The sequence below is a fragment of the Euprymna scolopes genome, chromosome 9 (genome assembly GCF_053919585.1).
Source record: "Euprymna scolopes isolate OS-2025 chromosome 9, ASM5391958v1, whole genome shotgun sequence".
In the NCBI taxonomy this organism is placed as follows: domain Eukaryota; kingdom Metazoa; phylum Mollusca; class Cephalopoda; order Sepiida; family Sepiolidae; genus Euprymna; species Euprymna scolopes.
The window spans coordinates 26,591,820-26,618,754 of NC_136490.1; the positions used below are offsets into that span (position 1 = coordinate 26,591,820).

The 26,935-nt window shown below is 33.4% G+C and overlaps 1 protein-coding gene across 15 annotated transcripts in view; it reads right to left on the minus strand.

Annotated features, from left to right (window-relative positions):
* Positions 1-26,935, minus strand: part of LOC145284474 (uncharacterized) — a 716,321-nt gene that overhangs the window by 64,683 nt on the left and 624,703 nt on the right. The gene's annotated exons all lie outside the window — the stretch shown is intronic.

Consider the following 26,935-nt stretch of genomic DNA (forward strand, 5'->3'; position numbering starts at 1 on the left):
AGCCAATTTTGGGTCTAAACATTTGAAATTTTACATAAAGGGTATTCAGACATGCAGCAAGCTTTTTAATCAATTTTTGGGCGAAAATTTGGCAAAAGGTCAAAGTTGACAGAGTTGACCTTTGCAGACTCTACCAAACTCATCCGCCAATTTTGGGTCTAAATACTTGAAATTTTAGATGTAGGTTACTTGGACATGGGTCAAACATTTTAATTTAATTTGAGCCCAAAACAAATGTTAAGGGTTCAAAATTGGGGTCAAAGTTTAAAAAAAATTCAACCTCTGCGGTCTCTACCAAGTTTTCTCTATGGTAGTTAAGGAAGCCTATTATATAGAAAGTCATTGCCGTACATATTCATACTTTTTAATATATACATATGCACATAAAGTTATGAACAGTACATAGGGCCCGAGCAAAGCCGGGCGGAACTGCTAGTAAAATAATATAAATGCTACATAAATATAATTGTGGTATTGGAATTATTTACTAACTATATATATATATATATATATATATATATATATATATATATGCCACATCTTTTCTGTAATGCATGTATGATTAAACAACAATAGTGATAATCCTTATTTGTTTCTTTTCTGATCCATCCTTTTAAGTTGGTGGGCCAATGATCTAATGTTCTGTTTGAATGTGGACAGAAACTCGCCATATCGCCAAACGTTTGTGATGCTCATGAGTCATCGTCAGGCACGTGATGTCACAAAATTTAAACTGATGCATTTATCAAAGCACAATATTAAAAAAGTTTAACATTTTAGTGTAACTTCTCAAGTTACCTGAATTCATATTTTCAATAAAATTTTAAAATAAAGCCGTAATGTTTTCTTTAGAGCGACAATTTTATTATTTTATCCTGAACTTTCAGGTAGTGTATCTTTAGCCATGGTTGAGAAGGTTTCTTGTGATTATTAGTCTTGGTGGCATTGAATGTTACCATTCAGTTTTGACCCAGTGCAATACAGATGGAGATTTTCCTCTAGAGTTTTAGCCATTTCCTTAGATATGTACTCATTCATTTCCCCCTCATGTCTGTTATAAAGCGTAGTGTCATTAGCAAATACACCCATCTCAGAGACCATTTTATCAGAGTTAAATACGCTTAAATTTATGCTAATGTTTGCATTAAATACTAATCTTTATTAATCTCAATGACCAACTGTGAAACGAACATATCATAATACTTTGTTCGCTGCACTTTATCATAATGTTGCGGAGATTCATCCATACACAATATATGAACTATGCAGAACGAGGTAACTGCTCTGAGGGTGTATTTCATAGTACGCCATATTGGCATTAAGTACTACAACTCTCATTCTCTGTACATTCTGTCTTATTGTAAATACAAATACCTTTTCCTAAGCCATATCTGTGTCGGTCATTTGTAGTGACTCTTTCTGAGCCACAACAAAGGTTCATGTAAAAATTCAGCTAGATTGGCTCAATAGTTTCTGAGAAAAAGTTGAACTTGAATACGAATTCTATTAATCCCTTACTGTGCATTGAATGGATACCATAATACTTAGTTCGCTGGACCTTATAAAATTACATAAAAATTTCAGCTACATCAGTTCAGTAGTTTCCGAGAAAAAGTGGAATGGACAGACAGACAAGCATGCAGACTAAGAGAAATATAATATAGATGTTATTTGGAAACAAAATTCTCATTTATTTAGTATTAATATAAAATTAAGATCAATCCAATGTTGAATTTCTAAATGTTTTTTTTTTATATCACCTAGCAACCCCGAAACATATTTTGTCACTCTATATTATTCATTTTAATTTATTTACAACAATTTCCTCCTTGTTGCCAATTCAATTACTTCATACTTAAATTGTACCTAGCTAACCCAATCTAAAATAAGATGGATCTGATGAAAGACTTGACATTTCAAACAAAATTTTAATCTATAAAAAACTTTACTGTTTCTTTACAACTACATTGCCATAAAAAACAAGCTTTATTATTTAAATAGGCCAATTATTGGAATGAATGTTTAATTCGTCAGAAACTCTGAAAATCTTTATCCCCAATTTTTTTTTTTCACTTATTACATGACATTACATGTTTTTACTCTTATGTTAGTATCTGCATTTAACTATGGCAGAAATATATATATATATATATATATATATATATATATATATATATATATATATGCAAAATTGTCAACCTTGGGGATGTTACTCAGAGTTCTAACAAGCTTTGGCCTTTTTTAATGACATGTACATGAGATTAAGTAAACATATCCATATGAAGAACACGAACAAAAAATAACAAAAATAAAAGTTACCAGGTTAGTTCATTTGAGGGTACAGCTTATAATAGAAAAAATATACTTAAAAATTAAAGAAAGAATCATGCATAATGTTTCTGAGGTAACGTTTTTTTATTAACACATTTTAAAAATGTGTAAAAAAAAAAAAAAAAAAAAATTAAAAAATAGAAAGAACAGCCTAAGCTAAATTTTTATTAAATTTTTCAAACTGACAACCGGAAAATCCAAATAAATTATTTGGAATTCAAACAATAGAAATGTTGCAAATAGTTGATCTTTTGAAATAAGGTTAAACCAGAATTGTTAGAAGAAAATGGATTTAGGTGAAGACAGATTATTTTATAATTCATTTATGATTTTTCAGTGTATTTTGTTTAAAAAAAAAATGAACAAATAGGATAGATAATATTTGCTTTCCATAATTCTGATATGGCCTTTGAACTTTAATTTGTTAATGGGAGTTCATGTGGAAAGGAATGAGGTATCAAGACGAGTTTGCATAGGTAGAGTAAAGAAAACATGAGAGGAAATAATATGAATAGACCTGATAGAAAGGAGACCAAATGAAGTTAATTTCTAAAAGCCGTCCAAGACATGCCATTATGTAAAAGAGACATTAAACCAAAGAAAAAGATTTAAAAAAACAAATGAAATTGGTTGTTTTCTGTTTGAGAAAATGTAAACACTAATAAATTCAATAAATGATATGAACCCATCCAGGAACAGGTATTTTTTAAGTACACTACAAAAATAATCTAACTATACAGGGTGATCTCCCCCTTTCCATAATGGCACTCATAGAATTGTTAGTAAAACTCAATGGTTTCTGCAATCTAACCATATTTAATTCAAATAAACTTTGGTCTATGATTAACTTGTCAACTAAATTTCAGTCATGAATGTCAAATATTATTTACTATGGAGGAGGAGGGCGTTTTGGTGATCGTCTCATCAGTGAGGAGGTTAGATCTTCAAATAATTAGTTTTGTATACATGTACTTAACTCTCGTCGACAATGATAGTATGCAAATTATTTTCATAGACAATTATTACGTAGAAAAGGGGCCATTAGAGCTAAAATAAGGATAAAATTGAAAATAGTTGTGAAAGGTAAACCCAACAGCTAATGTGAAGTAAACGTATACATTAGAGTGAGAGAGAAAATAAGTATTGGTACGATGTTAATATATCAGACTCTCTTGCACAGTTTATTAATAACTTCTATAAGTAACTGGGCGTTATGTATACGTTCATTAATAGTTTTGTAAGTCTATGCCATTGGTAAGTTGGTTGTTCTGTAACATGTATGTTTGAAACCACATTTCCATTACTAAATGAACAAATTGAATGAAAACATTAATAAAATGTTTCACTGGTGCCATTTTTACCTAAATTCATAGAAAATAATTCAACTAAATCTATTCTATTATACAGGGTACCCCCCACCACCATAATGCCACCCATGGTATAGTTAATAAAATTCATAATACTTTCTGCAATCCAACCATATTGGCTACAGATAAACTTCAATCTATGTATAACTTGTCCACCCAGTATAAGTCATTAATGTTTAATAGTTTTTGCTTTATCACCATTAAATGATATGCTCCAAATGTGCAGCTCTGCATTGATCAGTACTGAGCACTACCTTATGTTTGTTAAGTTTTGGACAGACGAAAAAGGTGCTGTGGAGGATGAATAGCAGTTTCAACAGGATAAGACCAGTCACTTTTCCAATAACTTGTTGGAATGGCTGTAAGGACACTTTGGTGATCGTCTCTTCAGAAGGTGCGATCCTGAATGGGATTCACACTTACCGAATCCTAACCACCACCATTTTTATCCATGAGGTTATCTTTAATATAATCTACCAAAATAAACCTTAGACTATTCCTCTTCCGTCTAACATCTTGACGTTTCTTAACTTCAGTGATCTTATGCAGTCAGGAGGGGGGGGGCGCTGTGTCAACGCGAGTATAGTTGTAGGAGAGAGAAGGAAGGTTAAGAACCTCTTGTGCAAGTCAACAAGGTACAAATATATACTTTTGACGAGCTTGCACTACCAGGAAGATCCTCCTTAACCTTACATTCATTTGTGAAATAAACAAAAAAGGAAGCATCATGTACGTCATTAAAATCATTCCTTGAATAAATAAAAAATGCCTGCATCCTTTTGCGCTTTAATTATCCCAGACATCCTGTGTTGCAAGAAGAAACTTTCACAGAGTACCGACACATAATGGTACAATGGTAAAAAAAAAACCCAATAAACACAAGTAGATTTTGACACTCAATTGGGTGTAGTTTAATGTTAAGGAGGTAGATTTAGTTAAAGTCATAAATGACAATAACGATAGGAGATGCCGTAAATAAGTTTCCAGACTTTTTTTCTGTATGGGACTTTTATTGATAGTACACACATGAAACTTTAGTCTCCTTCAAAGTAATCTTCTCCGACTGCAGTGCACTTGTACCATTCCAACAACTTCTGGAAGGCCCCACGGAAGTCCTCTTGTGTGAGAGTGTCAATAATCCTCATCACAGCCTCTTTCATCTTCTCAATTGTCTAATAACGACAGCCTCTAAGGTTTTCTTTGAGCTTAGGAAATAACCAAAACTCACATACAGCAAAGTCTGGACTATAGGGAGGGTGAGGAACTTTCTTAATGCCCATCTTGATCTTCTCTGGGACAAACTTCACACAAATCTTCTGTATTTTCAGTTCCTTGCAAATAAGTGTGTATACAATTCCCATACTAACATCAAACTGTGCATATTGTCTATAGACACACATTACCCATGAAATTCTTTATTTAGCCAATCAACTCTAACGTTCTGACTTCCTTACTGCCCCAACGTTTATCATCCCCAACAGACTGTCTTCCTTGAATCTCTGACACCACTCAAAAACTGATGCTTGATTTATGCAAGATGGCTCAAAAGCAGTCTGAAGAATTCTATATGTTTCTATGGCATTGTTTCTAAGTTTAAAACAGAATTTTCTTGTATATCGTTCTTCTAAATTGTCCTCACATCCAGATTGCATTTTTGAAATTTACCAGCTGTGACTATCAGGCTTTAATAGGGTGTATTCCAATTCCTGTTGTAGCTGTTCATTTGAACCTAAAAATTGGTTAATCATCTGATAAGATATATAGCAATAACATACTGGATTTTCAAGAGTCTACAACAATTTTAAATGTCTGTACAAAAGAAGTTTGGAAACTTATTTAAGACACCTCATATATATATATATATATATATTATATATATATATATATATATATATATATATATATATATATATAGTACCAACTAAGAATCATTTGATGCCTCATTAGCATAAAGTTTTTAAATAGTTCATAATGAATTAATGTTTTGTATTGATACATCTATAATTTTATTGTGCCAGATATTTTTTAATTCATCACTCCTATATTACATTCAAACGGATTACTGTTATTTAAATAAAAGATACAACACAGGAGTTTGAAATATTGTGTGTGTGTGTGTGTGGTCAAGGTCTGGTGTGGACGCGTGTTAAAAGCACACGTCTTAGCATCATACTCTGCTTCTTCCAGACAAATCAACCCCACATGCACGGCGGGACCACTGCCACACAGATGGGGCTCTGATGAACGGCGAGTGTCCTGCACCATATAACTGGACCTCCACTGCCTTGTGAGCTAAGGTAACCCTGACAGAAACCTCCAGAAGAGCTTAGGCCCTGTCAGCTGCAGTATACATGACCCACCGGCATGTGGTATGCTCTGGTGCACAGCAACCTAAGTCCCAGTCATGGATCAAATGGCATGGTGGATCGAGAAGGCTCCCGTAAGCCGTGGTGAAGGCAACCTCTTTAGGAGAAGGAAAATCCTAATATAAAACCTGCAGCGACTGCTGCTTCTAATTATGTTGACTTGCTCTTTTTGGTTCAATGTGGAAGTTGTTTAGAGAGTGGTATTGTCTCAGCGCAAAGTCTTTCCTCACTATAAAAAGCTTCAAGCACAGGCATTACTTGATATGCAATGGAATACACATTTTACCATCAATGTGTATCTCAATAACAAAAAGGCTGGCTGCAGCCTGAAACGGCAAATAGACATCCAATGAGGACTGATACATATATGGGCGTGAATGGCAATATAGACTCGGGAACTTCCAGAGTCTGGACTGGTAGGTGTTCAGGGCACCACAGCTTGGACCCGGTCATCAGTGGATGTGTTGGACTATATAAGGTTCATAAAGATGACCGTCTGACACGTGCTGCTAGTTGCGCTCATGTTTGCATCATTTGAGTCAGCGATATATTAAGTAATGGCAATACTTGAGAACGAGTTGCTGCCATTATATATATATATATATATATATATATATATATATATATATATATATGAGGGAGAGAGAGAGAGTAGAAATGAATGAACCTCCCCCCGCCAAAAAATTTTTGAATGCCTAATTTGCATAACATTTAAAATAGTTCAGAATAAACTAATGTCTAGAGTAATTCATTTGTAATTTATCCTATTTTTTTCCATATATACAAAATATTTTTGATATAAAATAAAAAAGCCAAATTATCAAACCCTTCTTTAAATATTTTCAGGAGGTAAATTTAAATCAAACTAAAAGAAAGATACAATAAAGGGTTCAGAAAAAGAGGAAGTGACACTTCCCCCTCTTTCTTGTATTATACTACAAATAATCTTTAAAATATACAACAGTGTTTTATTTCTTTCCTTTATATTCTATGCAATATTTATGGGATCTGTATGAGTACAATTGTAAACAAGGCCATATACCAAGAGTAAAAAAAAACTTCAATAAAAGTTTACGGAGGAATCCAATTCTGGCACTAATCTTGTTACTATGCAGAATGTGCACCATACTTAAATGATGACATTTATTATTTAGAAATCAATTCTTAACATTCTAACTATTCTGTACTATCACCTAACAATATAATAAACAAAAGATGCAGATTTTTTCTTGTTTTGAGAAAAAAAAAAAAAAAATCAGAATTTTGATGGTTACAAAAATTCATATTTTGTAAAAAAAAATTTTTTCAAAATAAAAACCTGAATTTCATATAATTTTCTTAATGTTCAGATAATTAATGTTTTATTGTGCGTTATTGTATTGTTTATATTTTTATATGCGACCTACTTGAAATTGAATTATCTCCCCTGTCCATAGATCTTCAAAATAAAAAAAGTTGTCCCTAGCACAGTAATACACAACAGCTTAATATCAAACGTTTTTTTTTAAATAAAAAAAATCACTCTAGACAAGGCATAAAGCCACTTGATGTAAGGAGCTAGAAGAAAAAAAATCTACTTCGAAAACTTGCCACTGATAAATGTTATATAGAATAGATTCTGAACCAGAAAACAGTAATTCTTTCCTCTTTATCAGAATCATTGTTCAAGGAATGAGGACTAAAGGACAAAACAAGGGAAGCTGAAGTTATGAGGTTGCCAAAATTAAACCTGCTTTCTATTCTACTTAAAAAATAAAAGACGATATCACAAAGAATAAAAAGATTGGCATTAAGAAGGTAGACATTATGTGTAGATTGAATGGACGCATCTAACTTTAGATACATCCATTAAATCTGTGCATTTAGCAAAGAAAATGCTATTTCAAATAAAGCCACTCATAAGATTTGCTGATAATTAAAGAAAAAACACATACGTATGTGCATGTAGGTTTCAGAATATATACAGCTTCTTGAATTCAGATGTCTCAAGGAGGAACTATTCCCTGATTATCTCCCTTGATAAATATGGCTGTCGTCATTAAATTAAAGCATTCAAGCAGATGCGTTTCATTATCCGAGTGAAAGTCGGAAGTTATTTATTCCTACTATTTTTTTTTAATTTCTCAAGTACTTTCTAACTGGCCTGACCTAAGCATACAGGAAGATAACAATCATGGCTCACCTTATTAGGAGGCCAGATATAGGAAGAAGAACATCCTTTTCTTATTGTTTTAAGAAACATGCCAGTTAAGATTCATCAAGTGTTTTCTTAAATTAAAAGTATTTTTTGAACAAAAATTAGCAATATGAATTCAACAAAAAAAAAAAAAAAAAAAAAAAAAAAATTAGTAATTAAAGAATGGGTATCAATTGATACTGTTTTTAGATCAGTAAAACTTGAAAAATCCTAGCTTTTTAAATAATACCCTTGTTCTAAACAATTAAATCCAAAAAAACAAGGTGAACCCCCACTTTCATTGGAGTAAAACGTACATGAAGCTAAAGATTAGATTTATTATTAGAATACTTATTATTGGGATATGTATTATTATTAGATAAATATTGAAGAATTTAATTCCCGAATTGTTATTTTGTATTAAAGCCACACATAATCTCATGGCAGACGTAGGTTAAATCTTTGGTTATAAAATTAGTATCATGGTTAAGATATGCATTACAAACTTAGATTTTGAATAGGTTAGCCTAGTTTTAATTGGATTTGTTTAATTAATAAATAAATCATAAATGCATATTAGGAATTTTACCAAACCTAGAAACACTGAACAGCTTGAGTTAATTCCCTTTCATCGTTACGAACACATATTAGGATTTTGGTAACTTATAATTTAAACTAAAACTTTAAAATTTCGAACCTACAGAGTTGTCTCCCTTTCTACATCTAAAATATCCGATAATCGTAAATCTTAATAGAAAATAAAATAAAAAAATAATAGATTTAGATCCTTAATTTTAAATGAAGAATGAGAATGAACTAAGTATAAAGTAATGTCAAACTTTCTTTCATTATTGAATAAGTTTTAAACAAAAACTTCTTAAATCACATAAATAGGTTAGCCGATATTTTTGTAAATAAAAAAGCAAATTCCAGATACGAAACTAACATAGAATCGCAACAATTTAACTTAGTTGACTTGTCCGGAATAAAAAAATAATTCAAATTAAATAAAGAAAAAAAGAAATCTAATTTAAAAAATCAATGAATAGTATTATTAAAACATTAAATGGGCATAGATAATTAGTGGTAACATTGTATGATATTTTGTTTGAATTTTTTTTTTTTTTTTTTTAATGGAGATACGAAAATAGGTAAATATAGAAATCGTTAAAAAAAATACTTGCAAGGATGTGATATAGGTAAAATACTTTCGCTTGTTTTCTCTTCCTTATAAGGGAAATGATTTCCATAATGTTTTATTGTTAAAGTGTTTTTTATTCAATAAGTCTGAAAAAAGCCTGTTCTTGCGAAAATTTTCAAACGACAATGTTTGGATTTGTCCGAATAGTCTTGAAACAATTGTAATTAACGATGAAATATACTATTTGTTGCTATCAACCCATTCTTTGAAGTCTTGAGTTTTGTTAAAACAATATATATATATATATATATATATATATATATATATATATATATATATATATATATATAGCGTTTAATAGTTATTAAACAAAAAACATTTTTTTATCCTAAACATTTTAACAGAATTATTTTATGTCAAAATTCTACATTTTAATGTATACAAAGTGTTAGATATTCATGAAGAGGCTTCATCAGTGAACTTGAAATATTAATATGCATTCAATCTAGATTTAATTTTTTATATTACTTTTTTTTTCCACTCCAATCAAGGGGAATCCTTACTAGAGTTCTGTTTTGTATAATTCAAAGTTCATTATCTATTATGTCCATTATTTGTCTTCGCTTGAAATGTTAAATTTAAATTGATTTAAAAAAAAAAATAAAAATAAAAGGCCATTTGATTAGAGCCAGAAAATAAAGGAATACAGAAAATACAAATATTTATGTATTCTGGAGATTAGATTGTAAAGAAGCACATAAAACACAGCCAATAACTAAGAAAGAGAATCCGCCATCGTTGGCATTTCTGAATTCTATCTACTTGCTAAAATTTTGTTTAGAAAATAAAACAATATTCTTAAAAAGCCATTTTGTTATATTAAAATAATCATTGAAGGAACAATAATAAAAAAAAAGTATAGTTAATTAATAAGATATCTTTTTGCACAATAATATGTAAATTAGTTAACTTTATTACTGAGATCACACATACATAAGCAGTATATGAACAAGATGGGGTGCTGTTATTGTGTAGACTTTTGTGTGTGTGTGTGTGTGTGTGTGTGTGTGTGTGTGTGTGTGTGTGTGTGTGTACTTCATAGTACATGTCAGTTGAGGTTCCAACCTCGACAATCTGTCCAACAGAAACTGGGCTGTCAGACTGATGCAAATGTTCTGGATAACCATAGGAGATAGGTCAACCCTACCAGGCCTTGCCACCCAGCTTTTGAGTGGAGCAAGTTTATTGCTTGTTGTCTGATGCACTCTCAATGGGGAATGCTGACAGGGCTACTCAGACATTTCTTTCATGGCCAGAGTGCTCTTCCTTTAGGGACGCTGGTTTACTAACCCCACCTTCCGACCTTGTGTCACATTCCCTCACTATGGAAGCGAGAGAAATACCGTGTAAACTTTAAAGTTGTTTTGACCTCACCGTTGGTGTGCCCAATGAGCCCAACTTTCGCATCTATTAATTTACATAAATATCGTTGGAAAAAAAAACAAACAAAAAAAAACTATATGGGGAAATATTAAGCTTTCATAAGTTTTTGACTGCTTCAAGTCATTATCAAAATACAGGAGATATCTCGCAAGACAATTTGAAATTTCCAAAACTATTCTTTCAAATATTGATACAAAATACAAGAATTCATTTCGCTTAGTGATATTAAAAGGAAGGGCGGCTTCCTCTATCCTGCTTTCTCCAAGTAATTATATACTGCTACTACTACCACCACTACTGAACAAATTTAATAACAAAGATTTATTTTGATTAACCAATAACAAATAAAAGTAGAAATAAATATAACTTTTTTTTTTTGTAAAATTATTATGAACATGAAAAGAAAAACAGACAAAATTTACTTAGGTCCTCAAATTGAAGAGATCTGCTCAATGTTTTACTCTGTAAATTTACTTACTCATGCAAGTCCAAAGTTTGTACATCAAATAACCGTCACAGCTATGAAAACGTTGGATATTTTATTTGAAAAATTTAAAATAAATAAATAAATAAATAAAACTCTGGGAAAATGGTTAAAAATATGTAACCATTATAAACTGTTCATTTCTATCAACATTTTTCTAAATGAATATATCTATTATTATTATTATACTAAATCCGAGTTAAATCAACATTTGTGATCCCTATACCTTTTCTATATACTTTAATAACACAAAATACATGTTTTAGTTCTGGGATTGAGTTATGACTGAAAAGAAATTCGGCTTTAAGCATTCTAATTAGTTGTAATTTTATAATTAACTGAACAATTGACACATCTTAGTTATCTTTGGAATTCCCCAGTTTCACCATTATTTAATATATTTTAAAATATTTGAAAATTTAGAAAGAGTGACTATTTCCATCTAATTTACATATGTGTTTGTACACATCGTAAACACGTATGTAAATTAGACAGCAAGATAATAAGGTCTCTTTACTTATATTTTATGCATAATTAGAAGTAAAGAATTGGTCTTAGTTATGTAAAAAGATTTTAGCAGTTTATGAATTTTTGAATGAAACAAAAGAGGAACAAACAGTAGTAGTGGGAGTGACTGAGCAGTTCACTGGTAACCTATTAAATTGAATATAGGTGAAAATGGCACAGGCAAAAGTACACCAGTAAAAATGGCACAAAATGAGTAGAACCGATAATTATATATGCGAAAACTTCTACAGGCGACTAAACTTAATTTAGATTTTAATTTTTCTAAATATTAACGAAAAAAAAAAAAAAAAAAAAAGAAAAGAAAACTGGCAAAAATTGCAGGTTCCTGAACCAATTCTACCTGAAAGTTTAAATTTTCTAGAACGCAGAATTTATATTTGTCTCTCACCGAAATTCTAAAAAATCATTGCTCTAAATATCATTGGTAACAAAACAAAAACAGCAATGGAAAAAAATTATATTAATAGAAAAAACAAAGACAGAACTCTCACCAGTATATTAAAACAATTACCGTTTGCTTAGATTTGCTATAAATGTATCCCGGTATACAAACTCCAACCGGTAACTGGAAAAGGCGATAGTTTCTCAGTAGCTTATACATTGCCACGTTCTTCGTATGAATACAAATAAGGAGTCACACTACAAAGATCTGACAAATGATGTGGTGTAGTTTGACTAGCGTTAACTCTGACAAGCGACTGTGTAACAAAAGAAAATTTGTTTTAATGGATTTAGAAATACAATTAAAATACTGGGCAAAAGCTTACAAAACAATATAAGATTTTTGTGCTTTCATACAAATTATTTTCGGGGATTACAACAAGCGTCAAACAATAGCAAATAAAGTTAATTTAGCCAAATCTCACATTGTAGGATAAAAAGCATTTGATTACTTAAAAATAAAAAAATAAAAATACTCCCCCCCCCTTCAACCTATACAAGGAATTGGATTAATATGTAAAATGGGTACAGTAATGACTCAAATGATAACCTAGCAATGTTTTTACAAGAACACAAAACAATGAATCAGGGATTGTCTTGAAAGCGTTTGGGACATTTTATTTACCATGTCAGATGATGTTGGAAAGTCAGATAAAGTGTTTATTTAATCACACACGCGCGTGCACGCACACGCGCACACACAAATTTATTCCCCCCCAAAAGTGGTAATTTTAAAGGATTTTTTGAGGGTGGAAAGATACTGCACCTTTACTAATGTTTCAATTATAGTTTTCCTAGTTTTGCATATGAATTACAAAATATCTGATATTTCCCCCAAAACCTCTGGCCTTAAAAAAATTGTTTTTTATAGGCTTGGGGTGTACTGAAAACGAATATCGCATTTAAATTTTCCGCAAATGAGTATTTTTCCAGGTATTAAGCAATGTAATTCTTTATGTTATAAGTAGTGGCTATCGTTGTACGTGCAAGTGCATGCATATTTTTATTTAATATGTGGAAAAATACTTATTTGCAGAAATTTAAATGTGATATTCGTTTTCATACCAAAAAATCTATAGAAAACAAGCTTTTGTGTTGGTCTACCAGACCATAATAAACACCACCCCTAAGAAACATTACAAACGCCCCCCCCCCCAAAAAAAAACGTGGCCATAAAGTGGGTGTTCATTTTACGTAAAAAAAAAAAATAGAAAAGTAATCCCCCACTTTTCGCAACTATAATTTCTTCATATCTTGGAAACTACTCGTTTCCTGGAATTTTAAACGTTATTTTCGTTTTCTGCTGCCTCGAAAATCTATAATAGTGGTAATTTTAAAGGATTTTTGAGGGTGGAAAGAGACTGTACTTTTGCAGAAACATTTTATGACTGTAAAAGTGCCAAACAAAGGCTCTGGATGATCCCCTTAATGTGCGACCTTGATAGCAAATGTCACACAGGCTACTACCTTTCTAACGAGCCTTTATTTGTTAAATTCTGATATTAGTTGCTGAGATTTCGAACTTATAAAATTGCCAAAAAAGGTGTGTACACACACACACTAATATATATATATATATATGTGCATGCATACACATACATACTCGTAGCCAAATCAAATATTGAAATGCTCATATCTTTGGTTGTATGGGACGAAACTACATGAAAATTTGCAGGCTTTCTTGAAGATTATAATACTATTCTATGGTTAACATTTTATGACTATTGGTAAAAAAAGAACCTATATTTTCAAACTAATAAAATATGCCCAAATTTGCATATATAGTGTTATGGCAAGCCAGCTTTAGCTTGCTCCTTTGGGATGAATTTTGTTTAGGTTTTTTTTTCTTAGTTGTCTCCCCGCTGGTCTTGCCAGGCTACTAATATGTGAAGATATCCAGATATTCTCGAATAATAATTTCAAAAAGTTATGAAGGGCTTATGAAGCATAAAAACAATGTTTTTTATATTTAATAATGTGTTACAAATTAAAAAAAACAAAAAAAAACAAAAAACAAAACAAAAGTACAACATTCTTCTTTCGCAAACGGTAAAAATAATTCACGTGAACTCTTGATTATTGTTGTAAGGAATAAACGCAGACCAAACAACAAATTTCCAGTTTTTCCGATGTCTTTCATTTCGCTACATTTTGTGATCAAGAGCGGAGGACCGCTTGAAATATAAAAATGAAATATTAAATATAAAAACATTTTTTATGCTTCATAAACCTCTCATAACCTTGAAAAAAAAAAAAAAAAAAAAAAAATATATATATATATATATATATATATATATATATATATATATACACATACACACACACACATACATACAGGACGTTCCAAAATGTCTTTTTCATTCCGCCTAAATAGATCAGATGGGATTGCAAATTGCATTGTTATGATAATAGAATTTATGCATTCATGACCTGAAAGTTTCATCTCTCTGTTGCAGATATTGACGGTGTAAAACTAAGTAAGCAATCCCTGTCATGGACATGCGTCAGAAGTGGAAATGCATCATTAAATTTCTCCATGCAGAAAAAAAAATTAACCGATCAATATTCAGCGGCGCCTGTTGAACGTTTATAAAACTGATGCAGTTGATGTCAGCATAGTTAGAAGATGTTTTTTTTTTTCAGAGTGACGATAGAGATGCAAGTAACAATGTGCCCTTCAGACTTATGACAGAGGCAGTGTTCATCGTTGGCAAAAGTGCATTGAGAATGGTAGTGACTATCGAAAAATAAATTCTGGAGCATAAAATACTGCTCATTTCAATAGTACCATTCCCGTCTCCATAGTTCTTCAACGTTTTAGTTCTTGAGTTAAAAAATAGGCTTTACTTTTGGAACAGCACTCATATATAAGTAGTTTTCTCATTTGTGAAGGAAGCTATATAAGATTTGTTGTTGGTGTTTTTTAGTGATATTACCAACTTCAAAATGCCCCCGCCACTGTTTTAGCAGGTTTTTTGAAGAGCTATAAGCTCTTTGTTATTCATATAGATATTATATGAATGAATCACCCCTTATTTTTTATGGGACGTATTTATTCATTTTTTATTAGTGTGAAATATTAAATGCATAAAAGGTATACCTATGGACATGCATAGCTTTCAGCTGTCATCAGCATGGGTTAAGATCGAACTCATGACACCAGTATCCACAGTCTGGTGTTCTACCGAATGAGCTAGGATGAATCACCACTTGAATGCACGGTTTTTGATCGCTTTTTAATTTAAGATTTACATGTGTTTATGGGAAAAATATTCAATTGCTTATTCAATTATATTTCCCTTTCACCAATCCTTTAATTTATGAAGCTAATGTAAACTACAGAGCATATATAAATAAATGACCAAACGTCTATATTCCAAATTCCAAAATGTTGTCCATCTTATTGTTTACATATTATATTTATTTTATTAAATAAACGGCAAGATAGACAATATCTTGGAATTTGGAATATAGACTTTTGTCATTTACATACATAAAGCTCCCTTCACAGTTGAGAAAACTTTAAAATTTTCTAATAAATAGATTTACTTTATATTTTTGTGTTGGAGTGAGAAGGGAATCAGAGAGGGGAGTTGAGCTTGTTAGTATTCATTATTATAGAGTCAATTCTCTAGCGATTATTATATCATACTCAATATATAGTAGTTATTTCAAAAGTAAAAAAAAAAAAAAAAAATATGACTCGGGTGCCGTCAGCTAGAAACACATAGCGCTCCAATTTTACTCATTACTGTTTGAGCTATCATTAGACGGACAAGAAAACGTGAAAATTTAACTGTCTTCAACAGATAAATGTGTATTTGCGCATACGTAGAAGTGCACTTTAAGTAGACTCAATTTTCTTAGCAGCTATTTTTTACCGACTATAGATAAAATTGGATTCGTTCTACAAGTCCAAAACTCCTAGATATTGAATTTTAAGTGTGTAGAATAAAAATTGATAGAAGAGTTTGGTAGAGACTGTTCCTCAAACATACAAGGTCACATTATATGTGTGTGTGCGCACACAAGTGAGAGAGATATAGAGCATTATGGAATAAAACATTTTAAGAATTCATGACCATTGGTTTCATGCTGTGGACAATTTCTCAGATAACTAAACTTTTTTGCTTTGTTCACTTCTGATTCTACATAACCGTTTGGCACATAATTGCTGATTGAGTGATCTAATTTTCCAGCCAAAACTGTTCTATTCTTTTCGAAATTGTTTCTATATTTTTGCTTATATTTAATGACATTTTGGAGTTGTATTTTTAATTAATGATCGATACCTTTCTTTTTGCTGGTCAGATAATTCAGTATAGTTTTGTTATTGTGAGAAATTAAATCGCCATCAATAGCACTAAAGCAAACCTCTTTGTAAAAACTAATAGAGCGTTCTTTGGCTGCTAATATTTTTTGTATAAACTGCGATATTTAGTTCCTGAATTTTTGAGATGAAGATTGGTTATTCATATTATTTGGATTTATTAGAGTACTGTTCTCATTTTGAGTGTGACCTCAGTAACCTCAGACCTTCTTCAGGTGTATTTTGTTAAACTCGGGAATGTTTCTGTTGAACTCTGGAGTTTGGACAGAACCCTTAATTTACTTCACAGGCGTAGCATGCTCTCGTTCCATCAGCTATGAGTGGATAGAGGTCCTAAGTAATTTGCAATTGTATTTTTTCGGTTGCCCACACTGAGAATTTTACCTTCAATCTTCAAGAGAAGATCACGTTTCACGATTTTTCTAAGTACTCTAACCACTGTTTCACAGATCCTTACGAACCAAAAAAAATACAATTGTGAATTGCTTAAGACCTCTATTCAGTCATGGCTGATGGAACGATAGCATGCTACCCCTGTGAAGTAAATAAAGGGTTCCATTCGAAATTCCGTCTAAATTCCAGAGTTCAACAAGATACACCTTAAGGTTGATGATTACATCGACCGAAACGTTGTGAAAATGACACTCAAGATAAGAACTGTAGTCCAATAAATACAAATGATACAAGTGACATTTCGTTTCATCATTTGTACTGATAAAGCAGTGGATATATAACAAAATGATTGGTTTTATTCTCAGCCTGAAGTTCTTACACGTCTAGCCGCACTGAAGAGCTGCTATACAGCTAAACAATCTCTGAGAATGACTATTTTATTTAAAGAGAGATTTGACAAAACTAGTTATACTCTTTTTTAAACCCATGCATATAAAATAGAACACTATCTCTTAGAAATCGGATAGAGACAAAGAAATGAGTCAACATTTTAAAAAGAGATACAATCAATGAGAGTATTAACATTTTGAAAAGTCTTTGTAAAGCCGGAAGACTTTGTTGCTATGAATGACCTAAATCTAATCTGAAAATGGAAGGGACATGGTGCAAATGAATTCGATTTATTCTTGAGGAAAGTTTTCAGATTTTCAAGAAATCTTTTTAAGAATTTAAAACTATTCTACCGTAGCATAGATTTTTTTTAATTTTTTTTTTTTTTACTAATGAGTTCTTACTTGGTTGGCTCCCACGAGAGCAGAGTTAGACAAGATCTGTTTTGAAAAGAACGAATCCAGCTCGCAAAGAAAAAAAAAGGGGGGATGCTCCATTTTTGAACAAAAATAAGTCATCTCAGCCAGTGAACTGAGACAGCAGTTACCACACGGATTCCAGTCGATGGCAAAGAATGTTACCCTTAGTATGGCAAAAAACTACTCGTGGATAAAAGTTAATGAGTAGGATGGATAGATTGACAGTTAAAAGATGAATATTCTGAGAGGTTTGAAAATCATTTACCATCCACTTAAAAAAAAAAAAAAAAAAAAAAATCCGACTGTGAAAACAGCAAAACATTGCTCATGTAAGAACAGACAAAATGGAGTTACCAGGCTGTTACTCATGGTCTCTTCATGAACGCTTCTCCTTATGTTCTCTTGTTAAAATGTTTAGAGAAGTGTTTATTGCTTTAATAATAAAAAATTAAGTTTCGAATCGGTCTTATAATTAGGTTGGAAAAGGCCCAAAGTCACATCAGGCAGATTTAAAAGAATTTATAAAAGGAGTTCATCATTTTGTCAACTTCAAACAGGCAGACTCGGGCAAAAATGCTATTAAAAATGAAATTTTAGATATAGCCATGCATCTCTACACATCTATGGATCACCGCGATTAAGTTTGAAAAAGTTAAATAAAAGTCCAGATTGAATGAAAGTTTAGTGGCAAATAAAATAGATTAAATGGGAGAGAGTCTACGGGGGGGGGGGAGACAGACTATGGGGGGGGCGATGCGGGGAGAGAGGCGAGACTATGGGGGGGATGGGGGGGCAGAAAGAAAGACTCTACAGGGGGATGGGTTGGGGTGAGAGAGAGAGAGAGAGGGGGCAGAGTCTATGGAGTGGGGGATTGGGTGTCGAGAAAGAGGGCAGTGTCTACAAAGGAGGGGGCGAGAGAGGGGCAGATGCTACGGGGAGGGAAGGGGAGCGAGAGAGAGAGCAGAGTCTACACGGAGGGAAGGGGAGCGAGAGAGAGGGCAGAGTCTACGGGGGGGGGGTGAGGGGAGCTAGAGAGAGGGCAGAGTCTACCGGGGGGGGGAGCTAGAGAGAGGGCAGAGTCTACGGCGGGGGGGGGAGCGAGAGAGAGGGCAGAGTCTACGGGGGGGGGGGCGAGAGAGAAGGCAGAGTCTAGGAAAGTAAATATAATAGAGATAGAGAGAGATCAAAGACAAATAGAAATAAGGAAACTCAATGAGAAAGGAGGCGGAGGGGGGAGGAAAGACAGAGAGAGAAGATTGAATCGGTATAAAGAGAAAGTCTAAGAAAGATAGATAGGAAACAAAAGGAATACAATGCCAGCAGAGTGACAGTTTGTACAAGATAGTGATAAAGGGAATGTAATGTAAACAGGAGAGATCTAAGCAAGAGGGGGAACAGGAAAAGAAAGAACACAGTAGAAAAACACAAAAAAAAAACATAAACCGCAAAAAATACAAGAATCCAGAATTAGAATTCAGATATCCCTGCTCTAGATGACCTGAAACACTTTACATCTCACCCTGGCAAAGGTGAAGAGAGGGTGGGCGTATCGAAAGAAGGAGGTTCGTGAGAGAAACCGGAAACTCTGCTTGTTAGTCTTGTTTTGCTGCACAGCATTTCCTCAAGTGTCATCTTAAAAAGATACCCCCTCCCCAATCACCATGCACACTTTTTGCTTCATCAAAAGGTGAATAATGATGGGCAGAGGGGATGCAGGGGGCAAGTGGCAAATAAGCAACACCTCTTCAAATCTTGTCAGCTCTTATCTTTCAGGATTTAAAATTTGTTCAAATTTTGGAGAACCAATGCCATTCATTTCATTTTCCGACACAATCGAAGTGTAGTATCTGTCCTGTCTTCGGTATGAGGAGAGAGAAATCCTTTAAGACCTGGATGGGTTTTTTTTTATATATCCCATCCAGAGCATCCCTTTTTATGGTGCTGGATTTTCCCTGATTAAAAAACATCAATAAACAGGTTGAGTTTAACGCTTGCTGTAGCTTTGAGTTTTGTTACTAATTCCATCACAGATTCTGCGGAAAACTTCCCCATGTTTAGACAAGATTCTACATCTACTCTTGAATAAACGATTTGGGAGATTTTATTCCTGTGTGACTGTCAAGTACAATGAGGATGTCGATGAGATAGAGAGTCAGGCGAGAAAGACAATACCATAGACAATCTATACAGTCATATCACAATACAGCAATGGTGTCCACAAGATTGTATTGTAGCCCTCAGGATAGCAATCTTCAAATATAATGGCAATAAACACTTGGTTCTCAGCCCTTATCTTTGAGTGGCTTTTAGACTTGATAAGTAGTGACTCCTCAGTACTAAAAATAAAATAAAAACAATACCTTGCATATACACAGCAGCAAGGAGGTGAAGGTGGCTCAGTGGTTAACGATGCAGACCGACAACCTGGGTGTGCCAATTTCAAACCCAGTTTGTTTCACAGAACCACTTTCACTTAGGGAAGTTGGCAATCTTCATGTGGTTCTTCTCTTAAGTACTCACTCAACATCCTTCTAGAAAGAATTCTTAATAGAAAGATATCAGGGAAATGAATGCCAACAAAATCCTTATCATAAATGATGCTCAACAACTACACATTAACAAAGATAAAATTTTGGATCACACACCATTTTTTATTCCCCCTCACCAAGATATCTTAAAATGATATATTTCTGTACATATACAACATAATCATGTTGATACATTGGTTCTTGTTACATCACTGAACTTAAGCAGTGCCGAGTCTGGTCAATATCAGATGGGTGATTATTTGAGAATACTAGATGTTGTATATGTAAAGGAGTATATATAATATTAGGTTGGTGCAAAAATAATGGTGTTTTTGACATTCAACTTCAAGTAAAAAAAACAAAAAAAAACGACATTTTTGCACTAACAATACTTCAAGGGGATAAATGCTTCTGCCTTGCACAGTTTTGGATCACCTGTAGGTAAGGTGTAGTACCCATTAACTTCCCTTTGATTCTAGAGGATTACTATACAGAGGGTAGATGGAGTTCTTCAGCCGTGGTGAAGGCAATACATCTAGGAAAAGGGAAGAGGCTCTGTTGAAAAAAAAAAAAAAGAATACAAACTGGATAGGAGGAGCCCATTTGTCCTGTAAGGCAATAATATTCTAGTGATGGTGTCACAACTCACCTGCTTCTAATTTGTCATGAGCCAGCATGGAAGTCATAAAGCTCAGAAAACTGTCATGAGTATACTCATGTCAGTGTGCAATCTGGTCTGATAGGAGTAGCAAAATACAATAATGTACGTTTTTTTTGTTTTTTTTTAAATAAAACAATTTCAGCTACAGCTTTTATTTTGACAAACAATTTGGTCATACTTGAATTGTTTGACCTATTGTTTTCATCTTGAGAGTCATTTTCTCAACATTACAGCCAATGTAAACCTTCTTCTGGTGTATCTTGTCAAATTCGGAAATCTGCATGGAATTTCAAACAGAACCCTTCATCTAATTCGAAGGGATAGCATGCTCTCATTCCATCAGCTATGACTGCATAGAGGTCTTAAGTAATCCACAATTGTAAGAAATTCAACCTTTAGAAGGTTACTTTTACAACTGAATTTTTCCAAGTACTCTAATTATTGCGTCACTGGTTCTTGAAGATAGTGAACATGAGAACAGTAGTCCAAATAATACAGATAACCAATCCTCATCTCAAAAATTCAGAAACTTAATTTGGTATCGGAGAGAAGTAGCACTTTACATAATTCATCAGTTGTATTAGGACAGGTAGACATGTCTGGTCACCATGCACACTATATCTCACATGTGTAGCTCCAAGCATGATATCCTAGAAAACCATCTCAGCTGGTGGGTTAAACCTCATTTAAATACCTGTTGTCTTGTAGGTTTTGCCTGTAATGATAAGGGCAAGGCCCATTCTTGTGGCTGAACACTATTTACAAGTAGTAGCTAGTGATAGGAAGGGCAGCCACATAGCAAAAACATTTACTCTGTCAGTAAGCATTTAATCATTTGGAACCATGCTTAGGGAAGGTAAACAAGATGTTAGTTTACATTACATTTAAACTTCAGCAAATCAGTACAGTCAGGGAAGCAGGCAGCAGGAAGGAATTTCAAAATCTAGCTATTCATAAGAAACTATTAGACTAGAAAGCATTCTGGCATTTAAGGACCTCAACACTGAAGGGGTGTGATTTTGTTGCTAAGCGAGTTTGTTAGGGATATGTGTGTAGAGATAACTTTGAATGGATATTTTAGAAAACCATTCTTAACATGGGAGGATGCTAAACATTGGAAAAATTCTGTAGAAGTGTAAGCCATTTTGAGCTTCAGATGGTTCGCTGTTACACACAAGTCCTGGTAGGTGACTTGTTTGTAGTAGACAGTTCCACAGAACAAAATATTCTTACTGTGTTGAAACCCGGGAAAGAACATGTGAAATTGCTCCAGAAAAGGTTTAATATTTATGAAGCAATTCTGGTTTCTGATTGGTTGGTAGCAGAACGTGAATTAATTCGATTCGTCAGTTCTTAGCAGCATCGTTTATAAATAGAATCGTCCGACTGTGTGGGATCATACTCCATTACTCTCAAAATATTGCAACATCCTCCCTGTTTTTTATAATGGGGAAGTCCCTTGTGTTTGTTCTGCTCAAAAATAAATATATATTTTTATATTTACTTAGACATAACAAAAATTAGAAATCATTTGGATCTTAGAATTTTAGCATTTAAAAAGACGCCATTTTTAATTGTGTTCAAACGTCAAAAAGGAAAATTACAAAGATTTTTTTTTTTTTTTTCTAAGCAAAAGTATTAGTAGGTTAAAGTGTTAATACAAAATAAAATGGATACAGTTTAACGTCTTGTCCAGGACTATTTTTCTTTTCTTTTTTTTTTATTTATTTATTTATTTTTTTTATATATATAGAAATCTATATACTGAGCATTATCCCTAGGGTTTTCCGCTGATATTCATGCAAAAAGTAATAGCCTTCTCATAAGTGGAACTTCGCTGGTCTGTATTTTTAATATATAGAAATCTATATACATACAGGGCAGTGAAAAAAAAAATTATTCAGTCGAATTCATCAACAAGTTTTGAGAAAAACGTGGTAGCTTTATCTCGTTTTCTATGAAATGGCATTTTATATCCATATGCCTAGATCTTTGGTTGATCACCGTGCTCTGTGCTAAGACTATACTGGCTTGATTATCACAATTAATTACCACGGGGCTTGTAATCAATTCTGGCTCTAAAATAGTCTTCAGGATAGTTTTAAGGTAGAGTGCTTCCTGGGTCGTGTGTTTAATCGGGATAAATTCTGCTTCACACGTAGAGAGAGATACAATCTGTTGCTTTTTAGATTTCCATGAAATAATAGGCCCATTTTCTGAGAGTCTGAAACAATATCCAGATACACTCTTGCGATCCTCGTCGCTTGCCCAGTCTGAATCCGAAAAACCTAATTTTAGGGGATTTCTTGATTTTCAAAATACTAACTTCTGCTCCTTAGTTCCTTTTAAATAACGTAGGACTTGTTTAGCTCTGTTTAAATCCTTCATTGTCGGTCGTGATAACCTCTGTGACAGTTTCGTTACTATAGCATATGTCGGGCCTGGTTGCAGTCATCAAATATATAAGACTACCCATAATTTCGTGATATTGTGTGTCATTCATTATTTCAGACTGTGTGTATACTTTTTATTAATATCATTTTCGACTGGTGTAGAGCGTTTCTTGCACTCTCCCATTCCAAATTTTAATAGTATTTCGTCGATGTATCTCGATTGAGTCATCGTAACAAGTCCTTTGCTTTGAGTAAATTCTATCCCCAGAAACCAGGATATTTTGCCAAGATCGGTCATTTTGAATCTTTTACTTAATTTGTTCTTAACATTAGTTAACATTATGTCACAATTTGATGCGATTAAAATATCCTCGACCCACAAAACCAAAATCAGTAGTTTATTGTCTGTGTTGGGTATATAAATAAACAGGGGTTTACAGCGCATTGTCTAAATTGTTGTTTAATAATATAATCATGGAATACTGTGTTCCAACACTGAGCACTCTGCTTTAGACCATATAATGACTTGTTAAGTCGCCACACGCTATTTTTATTTTTATTATAAATCCCTCTGGAGGGGTAATATAAATTTCACAGTCTATTGGGGCATTCAAATAAGCATTTTTTACGTCCATTTGATGGATGTTTAGGTCATTTTGTGATGCGACTTGCAGTAAAACTCTGATTGTCGTTAGGTTTGTGGTCGGCGAAAACGTAGAAAAGTATTCTTTACCGTAAATCTGAGAGCACCCCTTAGCAACAAATCTTGCTTTGTACTGTTCTACGCCTGATGCTGTACTCTTTTTTTGTAAAGACCCATCTGGATGAAATAACATGTTTATCTCTTGAGAGAGGCACTACCGTATAGGTATCATTTTTGGTTAAGGCATCTATTTCTTTTTTTCATGGCAATTTTCTATTCTTCACAATGTTCTGAATTAATTGCTACGTTGAAGCTTTTTGGCGCATTTTCCACTGAATAGCAATAGTCGATTTGATAATCTTTTATATTGTCGACCACAAAAAAATCGGGTCGTCTTCTATTTCTTTTTGGGATATCTCTCGACTATCATCAGCATCATCATCGACACTCGTCTCCGTCATTTTTATTCTTTTCGTTTGTTCTAATTATTTGAGGTGATATAATTCCATCCTCTTCATATGACGGGTTTTCGTCTTTACAATTAAACGTGTCTGTGAATTTTACACACCGGATTCTTTTTATTTTCTTTTTTTCGGGAAAAAATATTAAATTGGCTGGACTGCTTTTATCATATCCAAGAAATATACCTCTGTCAGCTTTAATATTCAATTTACTCTTTTTCTCTATATATGCGAAGCAAGTTGAACTAAATATATGCATTCTGCTTAAATTTTTTTTTTTTTTTTTTTTTAACGGCAGAAAGATTCATATGGAGTTTTAGATAGTGTTTTGTTAAAACACCTGTTGCGTATATAGGCTGCCGCCATAAGTGCATACGTCCAGAGGTTTTTAGGGAGTTTTGATTCAATGAGTAGGCATCTTGCCATTTCAAAAAGTGTCCGCCACGCACGTTCAGCAGTCCCGTTTTGGTGTGGTAATCTAGGAGCTGATGTTTCATGCCTGATACGATGGTTAATTAATAAAAGTTCAAAGTCTTTATAGGTGAATTCCGTACCGTTGTCAGAGCGAATACACTTGTTTTCACCGTAGGGGGCCATGTCGGCTAGATATTTCTTAGTTGCTAGCAGGGTATCAGATTTGTTCTTTAAAAAGTAAACCATTATTAAACCTGAATGGTCATCTACGAAATTCAACACATCAATAATGTTCTCTGGCCATCGATTCTACGGGACCGTTCAAGTCCCAATGCACCATTGATAGGATTTTTTTTGGCCTTTTTGTCTGGTATCTTGTTTTGATAGTTTGTCATTTTCCCTTGCGTACAGACGTCGCAGTTGAAAGTTTTTGATGTTTGTATTCGCATTCCATCAACTACAGTTGGCAACTTTTTTTTTTTTTTTTTTGATATCAGGAATATTGCAGTGTCCAAGAATTTTATGCCATGTCTGTAGATCATGGCAGGCGGTTTTTGATGGGACTACACTATTCAAATAATACAGTCTTCCATCCGGGCACACCAGCCCCGATTTATTGGGGCCAAAGTTTATATCTGCTCATTGTCCCATGGCAGCCTGCATAGAAAATATATTTTGTTTAAATTTTGGGACCAGAAGAGCGCTCTTCTGAATACCGAAACACAGTTCACCCTATTGTTCTTTAGCGAGATTTTCGCATTGCCTCTTTTCAAAACGATATCATTGACTCGACTCCCGTCAGCCAGTTCTACAAAATGATTTTGTTGCTTAAAGTTGGGATCAAAATTGATAAAATCAGATTCCTTTGTAATCACATGTGTCGTGGCCCCACAACCGACAAGAAAATTATTATTGCTTGTTGACGCATCAAATGTACACGAAAATAAAAATGTATGTTCGCTAACAGAGCTCTCTATATTTTTAATGTAGTCGCCATTTTGAGTCCTGTATCTACATTGGAAACTCTTGTGATTAGGTCGTCCACAATTATAACATAATTTTTGTACTTTTCTTAGGAAAAAACCTGCTTTTGGCAAAGTTGCGTTTTTTATTCCTGGCATGGGTATTTCTTTCTGGGTTATCACGGTGGTAAAATGGCTTGAAATCACTCGGTAATCCCTTAAGGACCATGGAAATTAACAGACTGTCACTTATAACTTCACCAGACATTTTTAAAGAATTTGCAGTTGTCTCGGCTCTTATAATATAATCAGTAACAGTTTCGGCTTCCATTCGTTTTAGAGAGGTCAGTTCAGTGTATAAAGAAATAATTTTGGGTTTTCCTTTCGATAAATAATGCTCTCTCAATATGTTTAATTCTTTGCAGCCGTCGTCCAGGGCTTCTCTCATTACCAGTGATAGACTTCAGTCATCTAAACACTGTATTAATTCCGCAAAGACAGTTGCGTTCTTTTCAATGAAGTCGGGGTCGTTTCTGTTTTCAGGTTGTGTCTCTAGTACTTTGTGTAACTTTTGGATTCGTAGATATCCCAAAAATTTAACTTGCCACAATTCGAACTTGGATTCGGATGCATCGAAATAAAGACGCACGCTGGGCCCATAACCTGTAGAAGTGTAAGCCATTTTGAGCTTCAGATGGTTCGCTGTTACACACAAGTCCTGGTAGGTGACTTGTTTGTAGTAGATAGTTCCACAGAACAAAATATTCTTACCATGTCGAAACCCGGGAAAGAACATGTGAAATTGCTTCAGAAAAGGTTTAATATTTATGAAGCAATTCTGGTTTCTGATTGGTTGGTAGCAGAACGTGAATTAATTAGATTCGTCAGTTCTTAGCAGCATTGTTTATAAATAGAATCCTCCGACTGTGTGGGATCATACCCCATTACTCTCAAAATATTGCAACAAATTCAAATTCACTTAAAAATGATTATCTTTAAAAAAATTAAAGACTCCTGCACAAAGTTTAAAATGACATCTGTCTGTCATGTCTAACTGCTATAGA